At 43.7% G+C, this 21134-nt stretch overlaps 1 long non-coding RNA gene across 10 annotated transcripts in view; it reads left to right on the top strand.

The window, feature by feature from the left end:
• Positions 1 to 21134, top strand: part of LOC147150765 (uncharacterized) — a 495403-nt gene that overhangs the window by 20583 nt on the left and 453686 nt on the right. For 3 of the 10 annotated variants that reach the window (XR_015085806.1, XR_015085808.1, XR_015085807.1), the window contains one exon: positions 43 to 773. The exons of 6 other annotated variants lie outside the window; for them this stretch is intronic. This is a non-coding gene — a long non-coding RNA (uncharacterized LOC147150765). Of the gene's footprint in view, positions 1 to 42; positions 774 to 21134 lie in introns of those variants that run through there. One more of the 10 variants, XR_015085809.1, reaches the window with a different exon arrangement.

The raw sequence follows: 21134 nt of genomic DNA, 5'->3' as shown, positions 1-21134 counted from the left end.
ACGGAATGTGCTTACCTGTGCCCGCCTGTCATCCCCGATCAGCCTCTCCATACGTTTGGCAGTTCATCTCGTGTCGCGGACGGGCCCCGTCGGAAGAGGATGGACAGCCGGCCACGCCGCTTTGCAATCTGAGCAGGATTTCCATCTGACCACACGCCTTAACCCAGAATTACTTGACATCCTTCTGGTCGCCTTCAGGTTTCCAAGGCACGCCACGCCGGCAGGAGCTACTGTCGTCTCGCTTTTGAAGGCCGCTCAGGCAGAATCATCCATATTTCTGCGCTAAAGTACGGACAAGCGCGCTGAAAATGGCACATTGAGGCCAATCCAAGCAGGTTCTGGGATGTTTGTTTTCTGGCGTAAATGAGCTTATTGGTTGCGTTTGTGTGCGCCGCCAAGAGATTGCGAATTTCACAACGCGGCTTTCCTGCATGGAGTTCAAATAAATAAATGTAAAAAGAGGCAGGTGTGACAGTGTTCCCGAGCTGATTTAACACTAAAACAATCTGCCAATCTGCAATAAATTGGAGAAAAAGTGCTGAGTTTTACAGAGCGCGAAAGGGAGCCAGCTTGGATTTGCGCCCTGCATACAAATATGCTGTTTATTCTCAGAAAATGATTGGAAATGATTGAAAAGAGCTCCCGAAAAGTAAAAGATAGGCACTCTCATTTAGGGGGATGACATTTTTTAAGGCAACCTAATACCTTGAATGTATATTATGGAAACTTGACTTTTGTTGGATCTCTGGAGTGCTGTCTGAAACAGTCATGTACAAGCCAATAAAGGTAAACTGAACCGCGTTGACTTTTCTTGTTGGGTGCGCAAATTGGCGGCACGTACTTGGTTTTTGGGTGAAGTTGGTTGGCTTGTCTCTCAAACGAGAGTCCAAAACAATAAATGAACACACTGAAGAGCGACTTGATCATTAGCTTTACGCAGCTGTAAACTTCAGATCATCTCAGGGGTGTGGGGGGGGGGGTTTACAGGACAAGCGAGTCAGTGTCCTTGGCACAAATAAACATGTCAAATAATTCTCACCTAATTGAACCGGAGCCACTCCATTGAGCCTCGGTATTCATTTATGATTAAATTTGCCCGTAATGTTCAATGGAGGGAATTCTGATTGCGTTTCTCTGTAACATATAATTAATGAGGTGCACGTCTTAATAGAATTGCGAGCATTGCAGATCAAGCTAATATACATGTAAGCAGGAAACAGATGAATGGAATTAATTAACGGCAATTAGCAATAATATTCTCACGCTTTGCTCAACCAACAGAAGGCAACTCTGTCGCACGGTGTGTTCATGAACCAAATGTCTTTGACTGGCCTGGAAAGTTTGAAAATATTTGTCGTCCGGGCACTAGTTTCCCGAATCAACATTCAAATTTGGTTGACGTGCCTATCAAAACGGAATACAAAAGTCTCGAGGACCCACGCTCCAAGTTCAACTGCACGGCAGCATTTTGGTTTGAAGCGGACATTTTGGAGTCAATTCCAGCAAATAAGGGGCCTGGAAAATTTGAAAGAAAATTAGCGCCTGTCACCAGTTTACCCGACTGACAAAATTTGGTAAAACATATCTATCATAACAAGATGCTGGAAAAAGTCTTAAGGACCCATGCCAGAAATTGAACTGGAAGACAGCCATGTTGGCTAGAAGCTGCCATTTTGTTGGTAAATTCCATGAAAAGGGGGCTTGGACATGTCGAAAAAATGATTCACGCAACAGCAAATTTCCCATGGAGACATGAAACTGGGTGGATCTCTTTATCATAACAGGATGCACGAAAAAGTTTCAAGGACCCATGCCTGAAATTGAACAGGAAGGCGGCCATTTTGGTTTGTAGCAGCCATTTTACTGGTAAATTCCATGAAAAGGAGGCCTGGAAAGATGGAAAAAATGAGTTCCCTCAAGACCGTTTTCCCAGAGTGACACGAATTTGGATGGACAACTTCAACTATCATGACAGGATGCCATGCCCAAAATTGAACGAATGCAGCCATTTTGTTGGTAAATTCCATGAAAAGGGGGCCCGAAAATGTAGAAAAAATGTATTCCCTTCGACACCAATTTCCCAGAGTGACACAAAATTGTGAGGACAACTTTACCGTAACATAAAAGTCCGAAATTGGGCAGGAAGGCAGCCATTTTGAGCCAACATTTGATCATGTCAAAGGTATGACATGTAAAAGTGAGTGCAGGGTCCTTTTCAAAACAAATGTGGTTTTATAATCCAGTTTGGATGCAGTTTGATTGGGAAAGTTGAGTGCTTTTCATTGGGAATCATCGTGACATTTAACTTCATTGTCATGATTCACTCACTCTGACGTCTAATGGTTTGGTGAGTGCCTTTTAAAAGCTGCCTTTGCTTGCCCTTTTGCCAGAAAAAAAAAAAAAAATCCCCTCCCTTTTCATGCTTTCTCTTTAGACAACACTCGGCGTCTTTGTGCAATTTCTGTGACAGCACTCAGCTCTGAACACAATTAATTGAGTTTGACTTGACCAGCAAATAGCGGCATGGCCGCCCTCCATTCTAAAAACGCCACCCAGCCGCGGCCTGGCTGAAGTGCTTCTAAAGATAGACTGTGAACAAACACAGGTTGTTTGTGGTGACGGTGCTCTCTGGCAAAGGCCATTAGTCGCTCTCCACCTATGCTGTGAAGAGTTGTCCACGATGATTTGCTATTGTCCGTCATTGGTCTCTGCTTGGCTAATGATGGTCTTTCAAAGACCCTCTGGGGAGAGTGTGATTATCAGCTACTTAGGGACCATTACTGCTTCGTCTCTACGTTTCTCTACTCGAAACCTCAGCAGTTTGGCGAAATTGTACGCCTTCTCATGCCGCACTGGTGTTGTTATGAAACAGGACAGGACAACAGATTAGGACAACAATAACTTAACATTGAAGTTGCACGCCAGCTGCTTATTATTTGCTCCATTTCTTGAAAGAAAAAGAACAAAAAACCCCAAAACTTTTCCGATCTTTCTGTCAAGGCTGACCGTTCGGGCAAAAGGAGCCTCGGCTTGTCTCCGAAAGCGTGAGGCACTTCGAATTACCCCGGCCAATGTGAGGACGATTATGCTGTCCTCCCACCTTGTTTTGCGCCCTGCCTATTATGCTACTACTCCACCAAGCGAGAATCACCAGCCAATTGAACAAAAGCACTCAAGGGCTAATTCATGGCATTTTTATGAAAAAAAGATGATTTGTTTTTCAAATTGCGGGCAATCTTTCTGTCCTGCGCATGCAAGTCCTCAGCGGGCGGTTGCATCAAAACGCACACTTCTAGTGTTGATGTCCATTCCAGGTTGCAGGGAAAGATCCTCTTGGTAAGGGATACGATTGGGTTGAGGTTATTTGACATTAGAAATCCTGTTCTTCCACAGATTAAAAGAAACCCCAAGCACAAGACTAGACTTCCTGTCTTTTGTGAATTCGGGTTAGCATCAGTAATTGTTCAAAATGCCGTTTTACCAGAGGTGATCCGAAAACCTGATCACAAACCTTGTCTTGTGAATTCCGTAAGAAATCTCGGGTTAGGGTCAGCTCACGTTGGAAATCCTCCTTTACCAGACGTATTGAAGAAACCCGGTTCAGGCCGCTCCGGAAAAATCCACCTCTTAAACATGACTTACACATTTTGTGTTTGTGATAACATCTGAAGCGCGTTTGTGCTTGTTCATCGGATTCCTTTTGGGCCCTCGGCACCGCTCTGCTGGCCTAAACACATTCCGACACCTATAGAGGAATAAATAGGTCTACAGGGCTAGCTTTTGATGTCAGCGCAGGTGGGTGATGGCGAGGTCAGCGAAGTTGCCCACAGCCTCCTCGGGCGTACTGTGAACTCTCATTAGATTGCCCCAAATACTCCCCCTGCTGGATTTTGGCACACACTCACACACTTATTTTCGGGCCCTTCTTTCTCTACACTACAACACTAATGTGGAGGTCCATTCGTCTGTGAAGGACAACAGAACCTTTTGGCTGAGACAAATCGCTTCGGAGCTGGGCTGAACTTCCCCACCACACTAGCGGATATTCTCTCTCACGCACGCTTGCACACACACGGACGGACACCCACACACACACGCACGCACGCACACACGCACCCACACATGCACACACACACACTCCTGCACCCTCCAGGGTAACAAGGGAAGCCTTGAGTATATAGTATTCCATCAGGAGTCAGCCAAGTGGGCCGCTGTTCTAATCCCTAGCAGCGTGGTCGCAATGCCAACGTCCAATTAGGACCATACAAAAAAAAAAAAAGTCCAGCGTTCTTGGTGAACGGTGGCCTTTTTATGAGGGGCCTGCCTGGCCCTGCGTGACCCGTGAACAGTCGCCGTAACAATGCAGCCATAAAAGCGAGACCGGGCAGTGGAACACAGCAGGATTATAAAATATCGACGAGTGTGAAGACATGCACTTTAACGGAGACATTAGGAATTTTCCTTGCAATTTCAAACAGTTCCCAGGTGTCTTGGTAACCCCTTTTGTCAAAATTTCACAAAGATTAAGAATGGCAGTAATGGCACTTGCTAGGGCTGCAGCTATCGAAGATTTTGCTATTCAGATATCGTATCATTCAACATTTTGTACTTTAATTTAAACTGTGCATAGCAGCACAATATTTTCCAAATATTTGTGAGATTTTAGACAAATCTCTTCTCATGGGCATAGATCTCGGTCTTTGAGACGGAGCTCACGTCAGAACAACGTTGCGACTTTGCCAGCTGAAACAACACACTTGCTTATGAAAAAGTGATCATTTGGAACGGCAACTGTGTCAGGCTGAGTCATTTACGTCTGTTGCCTTTCAAGAGTAATCCGACGGCACTCGAGAAACTATATGGGGCACTTGAGCACTTCTCGCACAGCTATCGTTTGCTAGCACTTGCTAGCATTGGAGCCGCCCCAAAACGCTGGCAACAGGCTCTGTAAAATACGGTGTCGGCATAATCAAGTTGTTTTTAGTACCCTCAAAGTGGACGTCAACCCTAAAATTGTCTTTACAAGAATATGTTCTAAGCTGCCCCCACTACTCTAAACATGGCATTCTGATTAACATTGCGTTTTGTGGAATATGAATTAAACAGTAAAATCCACCTGTTTTGTCCATCTCATGTGAGCCCTTCACATCCGCCGAGCATTTTTTTTAATCAAGGCTACCCGAGTTAGTCAAGGACTTGTTTCAGCCCTACTATTTACACATCCTGTTTCTTGTTTAACTTCAAATCAGCCAATGTCGAGTGTCTTTCTGTTAATGAAATGAAAAATATCTTATCAAATTGAAGCACAATTTTCTCCCAATTAGAAAAGGAAAATGTTACTTGGGAAGATTTCTTCAAACAAATGCATTTGTATTTCAAATAACGATGGCCTGCTTGGCTCAATGCTAACAAACAACGCGCACGGATGGGCTAACGGATAGCATCTGCGAAAAAAGTAAGACCACTGCAGCTTACTGAGTCAACTGTGAAACTCTTCTTGGCACGTTTCTGTCAGTATTATACTGCCCCCAAGTGGCCAAGAAGCACAGACCAGAAGGTGCAGCACAGTGTCCATGGAATTGAAGCAAAAATGTGGCCAAAAGCGGTTGATTCTTTGGGCTGTTTGGGAGGATGGAAGGGTTAAACACGTGGACAAAATGATTGATACCTGCTTGGTCTTTAGCCTTTACATGAATGCGCTTCACTCTAATTTTGTTTTGGATTGCCTTGGCTTCCTCCCATCCATGTTTATTATGGTACACACCACGTCAGCAGTGACTACTTGTTACCCTTTGAATAGGCCCATTGACTGATTACAATTTTCAACAAAGACACCAGTTATCCTAATTAGTGGACAGAGCTTGTTGGAACACGCCCCTGTGTCCATATTATTTTCAATCTTTTCTTTATGCAGGCCTGTTTCGTGAGTTTGTTTTTTAAAATAATTGAGATGATCCACATTTTGATTGGTTCATGTCGATGAAATGTTTATTTGTTCTTGCTTTTCGCAGATTGAAGTTATTTCCGTGACCACTGTGCATTTTCCTTTCGTTAACGGCGTGGTGGCAACAATTGTATGTATGGTTGATCATCCCTGACTGCACTTGGCAGCTTGATTCCACCGAAGGTCACTGTAAAAGTCTGGTCGTGCCAATTTCATGTTCTGCTCTAGCGGCTACTTTGGGGACGGCAGAGCGTGTCGGCTAGCGAGGGAGGATCGTAAATTGCCGCAGCGCAACTCGGAGGTCGGATGAAGCAATAAGAATGGATTTACAAGGCATCCGTTCCATAAACAACAGCAATATTGTGTAAACTGCCTCCTAATAGAGCTCGCTGCTCAGATGTAGAGTTCTGCAGACAGCGACGTTGCACTATGTGCAAACCTGCAACACGTCCCCGGGTGACCTTGCTAAATAAAGACCAGCAGATTGATCTTCCCGCTCTCCCCTGTCCATTTCCGAGGCGCTGAGGCTTGAAGTATACATTTGCGCGGCGCATTACACCCTCTAATAGGCAGTCAGTCAAAATAACAGGCTGCCTGAAATGTCAGCGTTTACCTTTGTAATGATTGCGGGTTTTAATAGATTCTCCGCCCGGCATCTCCAGCTGAGAGCCTTCAAAGTGTCAGCGATACACCCTAAAACGGCCGGTGGACATCGGCGCGAGGCGCTGAAAATGCTTGAAATGCAGGTGAAGCACAACACAGAGAAGCCTTCAGCCAAATTCTTCATTGGCGGATACGTCATGTGGCGATGTTGTCGGCCCATTAAATGCTCGTTATCAGTTGATGTATGGAGGCGGAGCCGAGCTGCGCTCTACATTCATCTGACACAAGATCCCAGCGCGGTTTCTCTCCTTCCTGGTATTTAGAGTCTTTCGCGATGCCCAACGGGGGATTTCGGCGTTTTTTCGGCTTCATGATTTCACGCTTCTGTTCAATGCTGCTCCTTCTGCTGTGCCCGCCTATGGTCTTACAGCGTTCACTTTTAATGTTCTTGTCTATAGTTTTATAGCTAATCCTGAGACAACTCTCCCCTTGAGTTTCTCTGGTCCATGTTTAGTGTGGTACACACCATATCACCAAACAGAACTACTTGTCACTCTGTAGCCCTTTGCAATTCCACCTGGCAGTTTTACCTGAACGAAAGGTGCACCAAAGTAAATTTGATGCTGCACTTGAACCATTTGGAGTTTCGGCATAGTTTTGGTCTCTCTTTGAAGATAACACTTTTAATTTTTCTCCTGAACTGTCAGAATCTTTTCAAGTGCTACTGGCACTGAATTATGGAAGTTTGAATACATAGAAGGCCGTGGCTCGTCCGTGGGTCTGCCTTCTTTTATGTCTTCAAACGTCCATAATTCAGTGCCAGTAGCATTTAATAATGACAGTCTGACAGTTGAGGAGAAAAATTCAACGAGTGGGGGGCATTCTATAGGCAACGTTGTGGTTTTTGAGGCCACAAGCTTGGCAAAGCTATCTTTGGCCATGTCAACCTTCATCAGGATGGTGATCATAGCTACAACCTCACCTGACTGCTTATGATTGTTAAGTTTTAATGTAACTCCCTGACAGAGCAGTTCTCCTGGCGCAAAATGTCATTTTGCTCCAGTTGTAACTCAAATGTCATAAAAACGGCAATAGAAGCGAGCATACTCGAGCAGGAACAAGATGAGGAAAAAATGGTGTGGTGATAATGGTTGCAATAATAACAATAAAAACGAAGACTGATAGCACGTCCGCTCTCGACTTGAACGGTTTGATGCACTGTGACGATGCAGTCGTGCCGGCGCATTCACGGGTCAATAGTAAAAAGCACCATCTGGCCTCACCCCTCCTCCCCTTGCTCCCATGTACACAATCAAATGAAATGTTAATGGATGCTAATGAAATGTCTAATTGTGGATGCGGCGCAACCATGCGTCGCTCCCTAGTCTCGGCTTCGGTGTTCATCATTTACCACACCGAAACCTCTCGAGAGCTACGGCAATAATAATAATCAACATTAAAACACAATGACACCGGCGTTGTTTTGCACGCGGATGGAGCGCGGCGGAGCGTCGGTGCTTTGTCCTGAAAAAAATTGCCATGGAACTTCAGAATCAATCGTGCATGAATCCCAATGGTGGATTTTGGCATGTGTTCCAGGTGATATCCATTGATTCAAATTCGATTTTTTTTTTTTTTTTTGCCCTTGTGGAGGTTGGCACTCCATGGAGTACTGCTCCAGTTGCTGCCCTTTCAAAATTCTTTACTCCCACAAAGCAGAGACAGTATATGTCCATGAATATTGTTGTATGCTCTGTTTGTATGTGACAAAAGTCGCCGTATGGGACTATTGCGTGGGCTTATTCCGATAAATTGGCCTTTGGCAACAACAATGGTTGTCAGCATTAAGATGAAAATTGCCTACAGTTATCATTTTTATGTCCTAAACTGTGGTCCCAAAAGACATTAGTAACATTTCATCTTACATTACACTTGAAAATAATAGGACAACAAATGATTTACTTTGGAAAAAAAAAAACATGCACCTAAGTCCTAGGGCAGAGGTGTTAATATACCCATTACTACTTTCCTATTGTCCATTTTGTATTATCACTTTTTTGACACAGTGATATGTAGATACGTTTTTTTTGTTTTTAATATATCACCAATGTCTGTCTTTTGTACTTATTCTACCATCTGCCGTTACCAATGAATGACTCAATGCTTAAATTCCCTGTGAAGCGTTTTGTGAATTTAACACACCACAGAGAAGAGTGCTGTGTACAACTCTACCAAATTTCAACGACAGAATGACAGACTGCTCCCGGTCTTCGTGGTGCTTTTCCATGTCGTAACAAGATGCTCTAAAGCAGCCACACTGGCTCAAAGCCCCAGTCTTTACGCTAGCAGTCAAGTTAAGGGGGGGGGGAAGCTAAAAAAAAAAAAAAAAAAAGAAAATCCTTCCTCCTGGTGCTTTGTCCTAACCCACCGTGACATGCGTGTACTCACGGCCAACAACGAGACGCTTGAAAACGGCCATTCCAGCGGACTATGTAAAGGGGAAATGTGTTGGTGTAGGCATAGCTAGCTAGCTAGCTAGCTAGATTTGTTGAAAAAATGATGTATAATGTATTTAGAAACAAATTTATGAATTCATTTTACCTGGTCTTTAACTTCCACCGCTGCCAGCAGCGATCTGGACCTTTCTGTGCAGCCTTTTGAGTTATTCATAATATCAACTGAGTAATACTGTCATAAAGCATTTTTTTGGAGCGACAGCTCTTGTTCAAGTCGCATTGTGCTTAATGACATCTCATCATGGAGCGGGGCAGCCTGAAGGAAACTCATTGCGATATCCTTTTATTTGGCTTGGACTGGCGACTCCTCTGGCTTAATTACAGTTTGAAGCAGCTTTTTTTCCATTGTTATTAACATAAGGCCGGTGATTGAATTTGAGGTTGTGAATTTCATATATGTGAGTTTCCCACCTTGGAAGTTCTCCGCGTGTGAGGTTATTAAAAGGAAAATGGTTGGCTCTGCCTGTCAGTCAGATACACGCACCTGTGCTGCTCTGCCACACGTTTGCTGTGACGCGTTTCAACGTCTGGTCGCTATTGTTAATTGCGCTCCATTTCAGTGTCAAACCTTCACTTGTTGGAGGTGGCACTAAGAAGTCATTTGAATACTGTACGCAATTAAGTCAACAAGTCATCGATCGGATGGGCCAGGTCACCCACAGACAAGGCAGAAAGAAATATGGGTGCAAAATGAGCCATTTTACTCATATTTTTTCGTTTTGCCACAGTATTAATTTCATTATCAAATATATCAATGCACATTTATCACATTTATCAAGAAAAATAGACTAGACAAAACTAAAACCTCTGTTAATAAACAATAACTAGGACTACAATCATGAATAACTGAATAATAAAAAACAACATTAAAAATAAACATGATTTTACGTCAAAATAAACCATATTAATGCTTGCATTCATTGCACTAGCTATTTTCACAAATTTAAACCATTTTTTGTGAAAGCAAATTGCAGCTGTGTGGTTTCTCCACAGACACAAGAACGTGAAAGTCCTCACCCACTCCTGCCCCCTCTCAGTTCCCTTTTCAACACTCTCCGAGTCGGCATGCGAGCCTGATTAATCAGGCAGGAGCACAATGACTTCTTCTTCACCGTGCAGGTCCCATGTGGTCCCTTAAGTTTGTGTGCTGAGCATTTATTTCAGAGAAACAAAGTTAGTAAATCAAACAGGAATAGGAGCTCTTTCATCTTAACTTGTAGCATTTTGCCACTCGCGTCATTTTTTAAAACCAGTCGCCGCCGAAATGGGGCCAAAACTGCGCTCTATTTTGAAACGTTTGCAGAGGCAAATGAATGCGTATGATTTCCTCCGCGGTTTCGTCGTACAGATGCTTGTCAGATGATCAGCGATAATGTGCGCCCACCGATCCGTGCTTTTTTTGTTTTGTCAGTGGAAATTTGAGGGGAGATGTTATGTCAAATTGACTTTTTAATTGCTTGTGCACAAATAGTTGCCTGCGCTTCTGATAAGCGACTCATTATACAGTGTGTTATGTAAGTGCCGCTTACCAGAAGTGAGCGGTTAGTTAGCTTCGGATAAATGGCACATAATACATTATCTGCGACTGAGAAGAACTGGACGCTTATTGGTGCACTAGCTTCTGATGAGCAGCACGTTATACTTGTACATCAAGCATGTGACGCTCATCAGAAGTGAATGCTAACATGTCCGTTAGTTAGCATCTCATAAGTGTCACATAATACCAGAGCTGGGCAGTCCGTCCCTGGATGCCCATTTTTCGGGCGAGTGGGGTCGGTGCTGACAAATTTAAAAAAAGGGCTGGACTAAGCATAGACGGAAGTGGATTTTAGTCCGGCCCACTAATCGTCCCTAATGCGTTTGGCGTGGTCACGAGGCGGCCAAATTTCATCTCGGCCTACTCGGTGAAAGGCTTCTTTTTAGGCTTCTTTCTACTCCCGCATCGGCGCGAGCGACATCTGCCGACAGTGTTTATGAATATGGCCGCAGGGTCGCGGCCGGAAGGGTACCCGGGTCAAGGGTGGAGGGTCACGGCCGGACCCGCAAAAAATATTTGGACGTTAATCTGCACGTTTGCGTTAGCTTCTGATGAGCAGCACATTTTACATAAAGCATGTGTCACGTATTGGATGTGAACACGTACATTATGTGCGACTTACAAGGATTGGACCGTTATCGGTGCATTAGCTTTAGCTTCTGATAAGCAGCACATTATACATTATGGGTGAAGATGTGCCATTTCCAAAGCACAGAAGGGCTACATTGTCTGAAACACTCATTTCAAAGCCGAAAGGTAAGCAGTTGAATCACATTTTGTGGGTTGCGCAGATTGGCATTTGCTTCTGATAACCAGGACAATACACATGACGTGCCGCTTATCAGAGGTGCACACTCTGTTAGTATAAAAAAAAACAACAACAACAATTCAGACAATCGCAGAAACATTTTCAGCTCACAAAATATGTACTTAGTTCTTTAATTTCACACTTTATGGCACTCCGGATACCCAATAATTCCAATACAAGCCATAAAACAATCATTTTCACAATGATCTGCTTTTCATTCTGCATTTAGCAGCATGGTGGAAATCCATGCTTGATGATTCAGTCACCCGTGGGAGTGGAGCGAAAATGATTGGGCCCAATTGATCCTCAGTTGGAATTAACCCAGCTCGCATTGGTGCGGCCCTAATTAAGGGTCAGACGGGTTACTGTAATACATAAGCAACAATTGATAATTAGGAGCCTTTCAATGCGCCGGGCAAATGAATTCCTGTGGACACGTTTCTCCCCCACATTGTTCAGGTTCAGAGGTTGTTGAGTCACAATCGCAAGGCTGAAGTACACTTTGCACAGGTGATTAACTCCCAAGACGTGGTAATTGCATGCAAATCAACTGTCAGCTTCTGCTTCAAAACATTGTTTTGGACTCCCTGTCAGTAGGGGGCAGCATATTACCACGACGGGAGGAAGGCAAGTCACCCCTTTGCGTCGCCCTCGGTTCCATTTCTGTGCCCGCTGGCTGGAAATGTTCCCCCATGTGAGATTGGTTAGGCGTTAGGCTGAACGACATCTTTATACTTGCGTGCGTGCTACAGCTGCTCGACGATGCCTCGTTTGGGGCAGGGAAGTATGAGTAGAAAGATGCCTTATATGGCAACAAAAGTCGACTTTGACGCGTGATCGGTCTAACTGTCAAGCGTATGTGAGGAACAACGTGCAAGTTGGTTGCTTAAATACGTACAGCATTTTGTTGCATTTTTCCACAACCTTGAAAGGACTTTAATTGGAGCTGCAGGCTTGTAGCACTCGTTATGGAATTCAGGGCCCAGCGAACGCATGTATGTGGGACCGCTTTACTCGCGCTATCGCACAAAAGCCCACTCAAGCGCCGGCTGCTGGTGCGTTTTCGTCCTCCCACACAAGTCGCGCAGGAGCGCATATCGTTGAGTGCTCCAGTCTTTTTTTTTCCCCAAGTCAGTATACTCTTTGTGTATACAATATATATCACGTTTTGTATTGTATTGTATTAAATCAGCCACTGATTTCACTAAATGAATCTCAGACCAAAATTGAGAATTGCAGCTTTGCTTTCATGGTATTTTCATGTGGATGTGTTAAACAAGTCAGGACAGAGGACCTTTTGCTTGAAGCCGGCCACTTTTCAAGTAAGGAAAAGCAGTGGAATGAAGTTCATGTCAATATTGAATATTGAATATTTGGATATTCATCTTCATGAATCTGACAATACGTCCTTGCCCGTCACTTTATTTTTTTTTGATACGTCCTCTGATGTCGCTCTGACTGTTAGTATACTGATGCAATCATGTCACCACTAAATGGATGTTACATTGGGTTACTTCAAGAGTTTTGTGGTCCATGCACCTGTGGCACTTTACATTAAAGATTGTTGATGCTCCGCACATGATTTTGTTGTTCCTGTGACAATGACGACAAATCTTGAAATGTGAAATGTGAAATCTGGTGGCTTAACTTGACTTGACCAGACTGTTGAAATGCTTTTCCGGGCCTTAGTGCAGCCTCTTTCAGTTCTGGTTTGTTTCTGGGGGTTTCTCCCTTCTGTCCCCTCTTCAGCAGGAAAGATGCATGCTCTATTGGGTTAGGGGCTGGGGATCCAAGAGCTTCCACTTGGTGCCGCAACCATTCCATCGAGTTCCGTCGTCAATAACGACGTGAAGCGAGCTCGTTCTAGAAGCAGCCATGCGAGCCCAAGTCACGAGACGGCCGTGATAGCGGACCTTCTGGCCCGCTTGGACTCATGCAAGCTAGTCCCTCTTACGGTTAAACCTGCGCCTCCAACCTCCTCTCGAGCAGCCTGTGCGAAGAGCGGCGAGCGCCGGGTGGCTCGGGGCGGGGCTATGTCAAGTGCTTTTGGCAGCCATGGCGGCGCAGCCACAGAGCCGTTGTTGCTGATCTGGCCGCAGGTTCGCGACGCATTTTCTCGGGCCGTGCCGCCGTCACGACCCGAGCTCAGCTTGTTATTTCGGACGGCGGCGTTCGCCTTCTGTGCTCGTGGCAACGTGACAAGCCATTAAAATGCGTACGACGGAGAGACTTTTCGAGTGACAAACAAGTGATGGGGACGTGCAATATACAAGGAATTGTAATAGTCTACACACCCTCTTCAAAGTATTCTTTTTTTTTTTTTCCACCAGTGTGAGTGTGAACACCCTCTTAGAATTTGCACGGGGCTGTGTGTAAAATCACATTCAAACTCATGTTAAATGGGAGTGGACACGCATCTGCCACTATTTAAAGTTCAGCTGTTCTAGTTGGCTTTTGCGGACATTTTTGCTGTCACCAAGAACCTGGATGGTTTTGTCCTGTCACTGACTGCTATTTGGAACTGCTCATAATTGACTCCAGCATGACTAAGGAAGTCCCCAGTCCCAGATGAAGAAAAACAGCCCCAAAGCACGATGGAGCCGAGCCGCCTGACAGCATTAAGCTGTGATTTTTTTTTTTTTTTTTTTTTTTTTAATGGTCCTCGAAAGTATTCATGTTTTTCAATTGAGAATTGCGGGTTAATGGTGGAAAAAAAATTCGAAATGGATTTATTCTCATACTTTTCCCAATCACCACGATCCTGGCATTTGAACAGGGCCGACGAGGTTTTTCATATCCACTATATGCAAAAGTTGTCGTCGGTGGTTTGGTCGTCAAAGCCAAAGGTACGCAGAGCTGCATGGCATTTTGTTGTCCACACCAACCTTCATATGTTGACAATCAGCCAAGTTTAGCCTGGGTTGTTAGTTGACATGACGCAGAGTATTGCGCACCTCTTGTGGTGCATTTTTTTCATAATCAAATCATCTCTAAGCCATTTATTTTTTAAGGTACCGTTGTAAGAAGAGTCTAAAATGATATTCAAGTCTTTTACATCACAGTTTGTGGAAGAGATATGGCTTAAACTATTCATAATTTATTTAAAAAAACAAATAAATAAAGAGGGAATGTCGATTACTCATGATTGTACTGTAGTTGTTTCTATGCATTGTATGGCTTGTCGACCCTGTGCCCAAAACACATTGTGATTAGCGTATGCAATGCATATGCAAGTACATCCATGTAATTTACTCTCTAAAAACTGTTACAGGGCTCCAGAATAATTTTTGTTACCAGGAGTACAGTGGCCCCTGATCTGGAATTTCAGGGGCGCACATGAATCACAAATGAACTTGCAAAGAATTTCCACTTCATATATGGGCCAAAGAGTGGAGGCAGAAGTTGCCCAGCGGCAAAAAATATTCAAGAATTGAATGAATGAATGAATAAATAAATAAATCAGCTAACTTTATGGTCACGCATGCGCTAGTTGATGAAAAAAATTAGTTGCACTGCCTCGAATTTTAGGGGTAGTCTGGAGCCCTGAGTCGGGCAAAACATCCCTTGATTATGGGTCAAGAATGGACCGAGCCCCCCTGAGTCAATTTGACCACTTTTTGTCTGATTCATTTATCCCCTAGAATATGGGTCAAATTGAGCCAAATGGGGTCGGTCCCTTTTTGACACCATAATTGGGTTATTTTGAACCTAATGTTTTTCACTGATTCATTCAACCTCAAAAAGTTGGATCCGTCCCTTTTGGACCCACAATTGTGTTATTTTGGCCCCAGCTGTTTTGAGAGCATGTCTACTGTCCATATTAAAACATCCTCATGCAAAGTTGACTGGTCACATTTGAGCCAGTTCCCCGTGCAATGCACACATTTGCATTGTAACACGTCCAATCCCTTTGACAAGGGAAGCGCCATTAGGCTTAGCAAGGGCCTTCTTCTTTTATAAAGCATGGCTGGGATTATGGCGCTTTGCAACCCCGGGAATGTGTTATCTACGGTCGCAGCTGCATGGCACCGAACAGCATCCATTTCCCCATCTGCCGATCTGTCACGCGCTCCTTTATTCTCCCGCTCCTTCTGCAAAGCCCACCTGACAGAGCCGGCAGAGGGGGCTAACCTGCGACCAACATGGCCGCTCCAAAGCGCTGGCAAGAACCAAATTCCTGGAAGGAGGCGGGCAATCTGGCACGTTGGTGGAACCCAGTTTTGACCGTTGTGTTTTTTTTTTTTTGCTTTTGTTTATTTTGCCAACATTAACAAACCCCTGAGTTTGGCGCTTTTCTATTGGTTGGATGGAGAGAGTCAGAATGTGATGCTTGCTCAGTTGGATATTTAAGAGCAGACATATGGTTATGTTCAGAAAATGATCACAAATGTCATTTAAGATGTGGGATGCATTTGTTTCCCGCATGGCCAATGCAGTACGGCTTTCATTTATGAAGCTCAGCCATTGCGACTATGCGAGCAGCTCCTACTTGATTCGGGAAATAAAGCCTTGCATGTGTAAAGTAACCTTTTTTTACATGAAACATTTGTCAAGGCAAAAACATCCCCCCCCCCCCGCCCCTCCATGGAGGCAGTACTTCATACATACACTTGTCAATTAGTGTGCAGATCTGTGCATGTGGCGCAGAGACTATAACGCCGCCCCCTTGTCGCCACGGTAACGACATTTGTACTTGCCGTTGGCTGAGCAGTATACGACCCGGGCTAATTTCAAGAAAACGAGAAGTGGGTGCGGGTACGTTGTTGTCGATGCACTACCGAAGCATAATGTAGTGTATGGAGTGAAGATGTTCTTTTTTCTTTTGTCTCCCAACCGTTGCGCACATTAGTCTGACGTTGATCTAAAGTAAAAGAAACACTAGCCTCGTCGCAACGCCCTCGCTTCACACTCAGTCATCGTGGTCATGAATGCCGCACAGGCTAGATGCTCTTTCACTTGGATGAGACTGCGACGCCCCAATAATTTCAGTTGGGCAAGAAGTGGGGTGTGGTAAGCGTGCTGTGATTTGGGGAGTATACAGACGATAGAAGTTCCTTGGGAGCCCTTCTAAAATGTGAAAAATGCATAATACGTCGTCTTGAACTGAATTGTTGCGGGAGGGATAAGCTTCCCCCCATTTGCTAAGGAGGCTACAAGTTTTCCCTTGAGTGCACTTTTCTGCTGAACAGCCAATAGCGAGCGTCTTTGAAAACAAAGTCGAATGAAGAGGGAGACGAACGCTAAGTTGCACGGCCCAAAAAAAAAAAAAAAAAACAATGACAGCATGTCCTTGAGTTATAAATGTATAATATCCCTCAGGTGGCGCTGGGAGAAGTCAGCCTCTGATTGGCTTTGGTTATAAATCATTCATTACGCTTCACATCAATCATTAATATTCCAGCCAAGCCTGAATCCTTTATGTAAATACTGTCACACGTCGGAAGGTTACCATTGTAAACTTGCTTCGACAGGAGTTTTTGAACTTTTTGATTGCCGGCTGCGGGGCGCCGTGTTTGTGCGCCCGCCTTGGTCTTTTTTTTTTTTTTTTTTTTTTTTTTTTTTTTTCATACGCTGCCAAATAAGTGTCAGGGAATGTCACACAAGAGTGCTGTGAATATAGAGTGGAGTTGGGAAGTCGTCTTACATGCCTTGTGGGAACGAACGTAATCAAAAGGTGGAGCGGTGTTGTAGTTTTGCGCTCCAGACCAGCAGGGGGCGCCACGTATATTTTGGAAAGTTAATTATCAAGAAGAAAACATGCTTTTTTTTTTTTTCCACCCGAAGAATTATTGATGATAATTATTAATATTATTATATTGCCTGAAAGCGTCTCTGGACCTGCGACCGGCGTCACTGGCGACTCATTAAATGAGAATGGGGAAATGGGGTTACTATGCAAATTAGAAGCACAAGGACAAAACATGTAAAACACGTGACCAAACCACCACAAGTTTGAATTGGATCAAAGTCAAACTCGGTCCAATTATTATTTTTTTGCTTTAGCGTGAGAGCAAGAAATGAAGCGTCTGGAATTGTTTTGTGCTCATATTTTGTGATTTTGGTGCAGGTATTTTGACATTTTTAACTTTACTGTCAAACTAACTCACTAACTAAATGAACATAAAACCCATCCCGAATTTCTCTCTCTTTTTTGGGGGGGGCTTGTGCCTCACCTCGACCAGTGGGAACTATTATGGACTGTACTATTCATCTTAAAACTTTCATGATATTGGATTTGTCGGTGGACTTAATGGACCTAATCTCAACCAATGTGATAAAATAGATTTTTTTAGTACAATTTTCTCAAATTGACACGTACATAGCCCCCCCCAACCCTAACCCCTAACCCTATGTAAAATTAAATTAGGGGTATGCGTAGGGGCTAGGGGATGATTTTTTTTTTTCCACCTGCAAAACATTTTAATAGATCCGTTTTGTAGCATGTATGACAAAAAGTGTTTTGTCCACTCGTATTGTCCATACTAACTTAGCAGCCCACTTTCTGGATTGTTGGTGTTGATTCATGACGCCGTAAACTTTGACGCTATTGAAGTCGCCGATGGTTGTGAGATGATGCGGGCGCTCCAATTTTTCCCCCGACGGACCCGCGGGCGTCCCATGGAGACGGCGCGGCGGGCAATGATATGGGATGGGAGCAAAAGCGCCCACTTTTTGTCATGTTAATGTGACCGCATGTGATGCTGGGCAAATCGGATTTACTGTACAGGGCTTGCAATGAAATGGAATTGCGCTCTCATAAAAATGTACTTTGAAAGAAATGGTGTGAGCGAGTCTTGGCAGTAAATGAAACTCCTCTGGCAGGATGAGATGGGAAGCGGGCCGCCGAATGAGAACGTGGAACACGGCGAGCCGCGGCTGGCGCAGGTCACGGATCTGCTGTAATTCCACACCTCCACGTTTGAGCTTTTATTGCTTGACTTTTTTTTTTTTTTTTTTTTTGATGAAACAATTGTCAAGAGGGTGATGTGACGCAAAGGTTGCAATGAAGCCAGACGGCATCAGCATATTGGATTCTTTTTTTTTTTTTTTTTTTTTGCATCACGCAGGCACAGAGAACTTTCTCTTTTTATGCTTCGCAACCAAACCATTAGCTTTGGCTTTTTGGGAGAGAAAGTTGAAAGTTTTTTTCCCCCGAACATTTCCAGTGAAGTGGAAGAGCAATTCCGGGAGGATTGTGATTGGAAAGCTGCTTGAGCATTTATCCGATATTGTTATTATCCAGGTTAAGGTCCGTGCACTAGTATGTCTTTGTCGTCAACTAGTAAGGCAACTGAGTGCACTAGTAGAACTATTTGTAGAAATAGTCTTGGGAGTAGTCATACATCGCTGATGTATGACATGTCTGCACACTGGTCGGGCTACTACATGTTACAAGTAAGATCGTCGTTGTACGAGTGCACTGAAAATATGAAAGCCGTTGGACTTTTTTGCTTTTTTTATATTAAGGTCCATGTACAAATATGCACTTCATTAGTTCAAGAATTTTGGGATACTAGTTGACGACTAGCAAAACTGTGCACTAGTCGACGTACGCTAGTTCCATTGAATGTTAGGCAAGCCCCCTCCCTCTCTGTCCATTTTGAAAAGTCGTTTGAAGACACATTTCTGTTCTCCGGCTTTTGATCCGACCCGAGACGGACAGTTTTCGGCTGTTTTCCGGTGTCTATTGCGCATGGTGTTTTGTGTTCATTTATTGCTTCCACTTGTTTTATGATTGCTGTTTTGTTGTCGTATGTCAAGTGCTTTGTCACAGCTGTAGCTGTTGTAAAATGTGCTATGTAAGTAACATTGTATTGTACTGTATTGGAGTAGTACTTTTAGCGAAGAGCTAAAAGTTATGAAAATATAAGTACTACCCTGCACACAGTTGTACAGTCCAGTGCACTAGTAGAACGACTAAATGACATTTCTGCAACTAGGATGCCAACCTAATAGGACGACTGCATGGTAGTAGTGAGGCAGAACTGTGCACTAGTTCATGCCGGCATGTCAATAGAAGTACTATTGAGGTGCCGGGTGTTAACTGGCAGTAGTCATCTGAGGCCAACCTTTTCTTGCTGTATTTTGTTGCCATTAGGGTGAGTGGGTTAGTGGGTTAGGGTCTAACCCTATTTAAGAAAGGAATTCTAAGCACCGGTGACTATTTCCATCCTCTCTACAGTATATATACCACCTGCAATGGATTACAATTACAATCCATCGTAACTAGTGAGGATGAAGCAGGAGCTAGTACACGTACACCTTAAGATGGATATCAAGACAATGGAATCGATGTTCCAACGGTTTTGCACTCAGTGCGGCCTCTTCTCATTTGCACGGCGGAAGCTCGGCAAGTCGCCTGGGACCGCAGCACTGCATCGCTCGCTGACATTTGAGTGAACCTCAAGACTGCCCCTCCCCACCGCCCACAGACAACAAGCTTCCAAAAAGACGTCCTCCTTTTCCAGGGGAGCCGAAGACAGCGCCCTTTTATACCCCAGAATCAAAACTGCCATTCGCGCTGACTGAAAATCGTGTCCGTTGCGATTACTAAACGGTGACGAACGGCAACGTGACGACGCATCTGATATCCAAGCGTGTGCCGTGATTCTCGGTCCTGCGTATGAATATTGAAAAGAGGCCTGGCGTTAATCTGCTTCGCAAGTAATCTCGGGGATTACAAATTCGGAAATGCTCCTAATTGGGGGGGATAATGGTTGAATAATTGCTGTTAAATGTCAGATCCTGTTCTAAGACTGGCTGGATGAAAATAGAGATTCTATAATGATGTTGTAGAAGTTAATATGAGTAAAAAAAAAAGAAAAAAGTTATCGAAACGTTTAACATAGCATCCACAGTCGGGGTTTCATGAACTAAAATGCACACGACAGACTTACCCAACACACTCATAATATAAGCAGGAACAAATCGAAGTGACGTAAGATAAAAAGCACCAGCTAGTTTTTTGCATATTGGCACAGTTTGTTTGCGATTGTCACTTCCCGGTTACGATTTGCTAGCTAAGAGCCAATCACAGTGATCAATTGTCATCGACGGCCGACGCCATTTTGAATATAGAATCTGACTCGCGGATCCTTCGAGCTGCGAGCCGGTTCATTCGTTCAAGTCACATCTAAGAAGCACAACCACTGGGATAAAATAAAACAGTCTTCACATGTGCCAAGACTGATCAACTTCGAATCTAATAGCGATTGCCAAAGATTTTGTCAACAGAAATGATAAATGAATCCATTACCGAAGGAAGATTAACTAGTTTTTATTACAGTAGTTTACCCCCAAACCTCCCAAATAAATCAAAATACATGAAAACCCTTCCAAGAACACCTTTTTATAGAAGCAACATATTTTGCCAATAACAAGTACAAAACACACAGCAACAACGGCAAAAAAAAAAAAAAAATCCATTATATTGTAAATGAATGAATGAATAAGGTAAACAAACATGGTCATGAACAAAAATACAGGACAACAAAACAAAAAAAATACTCATGGGTACAGTTATGTAATAAAACATATCCTTAAATAATGCCTTCATTTATCGTTTCATACATGAGAAGAGGACCTTGAAAAAATAATGGTGCATTAAATTGCAATGGCAATTTTGAGGGGTAAAACAAAAACAAACAAAAAAACAATTTGATTATTTCTCAAAATCACCCACATCATTTGTGATTAGTGTTGTTACAATTTGCGCAAATCCTCATT

This window comes from Filicampus tigris, chromosome 2, assembly GCF_054856515.1.
Source record: "Filicampus tigris isolate MCC_2025a chromosome 2, RoL_Ftig_1.0, whole genome shotgun sequence".
Taxonomy (NCBI): Eukaryota; Metazoa; Chordata; class Actinopteri; order Syngnathiformes; family Syngnathidae; genus Filicampus; species Filicampus tigris.
This window is presented reverse-complemented; position numbering and strand designations above follow the sequence as displayed.